Here is a 3,012-nt window from a genome sequence, read left to right on the forward strand (position 1 = left end):
GGGTGAACAAAGATTCATAATGCTTAACAAAGATGCAAATAATTCTCAAATTTCATCAGCAAGCAGTGAGATATTCTCAAATACAAAATAAATCAGGGAGGTGTGTAGGGAGAAATAGTATCATCTCACCATCAGTATCACTCCCACACAAGATAAACTGATCTACAATCTTCCCAGGAGTAACAGCAGCACTGAAATAGATCTCATAATGAAGATGCATGTTTAGGGACAGCATTCCCCCCCCTCCCTGGAAGCAGTCAAGGCCAGGCTGGATGGGGCTTGTAGCAACCTGGTCTACTGGGATGTGTCCTTGCCTATAGCAAGGGGGGTGGAACTGGATGACCTTAAAGGTCCCTTCCAACCCAAACCATTCTATAATTCTATGATTCTCTCTTGACAGTCACCAATAAATTTTATCTGCCTCAAAACTTAATCACCACGCTGCTGGTCCGACTACAAAATATGAGTGTCAAAAGTAAATTATTCATGAAAATTAAAAACAATTGTTTACAAAACATTCTTAATTTTTCATCTCTTACATCCTTGTTAGTATTACTTAGAAAAGTACTGCAAAAAATCTTGTATGCATTCTAAAGTTGTCCGTCTTTCCTGCATAGTATCAAGTTCCACTTTATTTACTTCAAAGAGGTAAAATCTTACCATATCTTTTCAGTATAGCTATGTAAGTGAACATCTCAATTGGTAAAACGATACCACCTTCCTTTATAATTTACCTTCTCTTTGGAAAGAAGAACATAGATATTTCTTATTCAAGATAACAACTGACAGTTTGAAACCACCCCAGTTAAAAACATTTGGATAACAGCAAGGAGTAACTCTTCCAAACATATTCTCACAATGACAAGTTTTGCAGGCTAAGATGAAGATCTTTCTCAATGTATGGATAACTTAAGTGGAATAGCATTTGAAAGCCACTGCTTATAATACAGCGTAACATCTCCATTGGGTTACACAGAAGTGGACCTACTTTGTCAGTATGAATCCACTAAAGCTGTACTCACTCAATGATCTGCTATTGATTTCAGGAAAATAAATAAACAAACAAACAAAATCAAACCATTCAAGTCAAACTCTGACCACATTTGCATGTTCCCAATATGAATTTCAGACTAATAAGACACTTTTCTTCAAACGCTGAAGATACGGAGTGGTGGAGTGGAGACAAGGTGCATGTGTGAAAAAGAAACCAAAACAGATTTCAATTTTTATAGGCTACATAGTTCAAGGCCAAGTTTTCATAAGTATTATGACTTTTTTCTCTCCCACTATTTTGGCAGTATAAAAGAGCATTCTAGTAAGGTACCACTCCAGCAACAAGAATCAGCTGATCAACAAGGATATTTCTTATGCCTCCTAATATGCAAAGAAAGGAAGATATTATTTTTATAAATAATTAAAGGATGACACATTCCAAAGCGTTCAGTTAAGAACACACTCAGTGTTGTGGTTTAACCCTGGCAGCAGCTCAGCATCACAGAACTTTGCTCACTCCCCCCAGGTGAGGAGGAAAGGATTGTAAAGACTCATGGGTTGAGATAAAGATAGTTTACCAGGTAAAGCAAAAATCACACATGCAAGCAAGAAAAAATAAGGAATTAATTCACTGCTTCGCATGAGCAGGCAGATGAGATGTTCAGACACTCCCAGGAAAGCTGGGCTCAGCACATGCAGTGACTCCTTGGGAATACAATAACCATCACTCTGAATGTCCCGTCTTCCTCCTCCTTTACCCCAGCTTTTATTGCTGAGCATGACGCCATACGACATGGAATGTCCTTTTGGACAGTTCTGGTCAGCTGTTCTGACTGTGCACTCTCCCAGCTCCTTATGCACCCCAAGCTCCTTGCTGCCAGGGCAATATCAGAAATACAAAAGACCTTGACTCTGTGTATGCACTGCTCAGCAACAACTAACAACATCACTACTATCACCAATATTTTCACCCAATATCCAAATCCCAGATTCATACAAGCCTCTTCAGAGAAAATTTGCTCTATCCCAGCCAAAACCATGACCCTCAACTACTTTAAGAACCCAATAGCAGCATTTATTCTTTTAGGTTAATAATACAACATGTATACTAACTTTGAAATCATTTACTCACATTGCAGCAATATTTACTGCCATTGAAAGACTTCTAAAATGGTAACAGCATTGACAGCTAAACCTTTATTAATCTGTTAATTAAAGATTATTCTTTTAGCATAAAGTCAGAAAGAAACATTTCAAAAATTATAACTTAAAAGATTGCAGATAGACTACTTAAAAGTAAATTTTCTTCATAAAATGTGTCTTTTCTTTGCAGTTAGAGATCAGAAAAATGAGACTTTCCTGCCATAATATTTTATGACATTCACTTTTGAATAATATTTGAGGCACTTTAGGGGATTATTAAGAGCTACAAACAATTAGCTCACTTAAAGTTAAATCTGAAGAATAATCCTATAGTATTAACTGTTACTTATGATAGTGTTGCTGTTATTTGCTTTTTAAATCAAGGTGCCAGAAGTTTGTATAACACTGGTCAACTCCAAGATTTCATAATGCCTGATAATTCTAATAATTATGCTTCTCATACTTTTCACAAGCAAAAGATTGTTTGTATATGAATTAATCCTCAGAATCTAACTGTGAGATAGGAAGACAGGAAAGTCTCATTACACTTTATACAGAGTAGAAACAGACTGTGGTCAGCTGAAATTAAGCATGAGACAACTGAACAGGCTCAGTCATCTCATTTAATATTTTATCATAATACTGCATCTCTGATATTGTTCCAGCACATTATATTCTTTTGAAAGTTTTAACTACAGTTGTCATCACAAAGTATTTTTAAAACCTGAGTTATTATTTAGACCAAAAAAAAAAAAAACAACCAACAGTACACACAAGACCTAAATTTGGAGCACACAGATTTGAGAAAAGGAGATCTGTTTGTACACCAGTTGTTCTTGGTAACTCAGTTTAAAACTTTTGCTGACCTCACAGAAA

This window comes from Meleagris gallopavo, chromosome 2, assembly GCF_000146605.3.
Source record: "Meleagris gallopavo isolate NT-WF06-2002-E0010 breed Aviagen turkey brand Nicholas breeding stock chromosome 2, Turkey_5.1, whole genome shotgun sequence".
Lineage (NCBI taxonomy): Eukaryota > Metazoa > Chordata > Aves > Galliformes > Phasianidae > Meleagris > Meleagris gallopavo.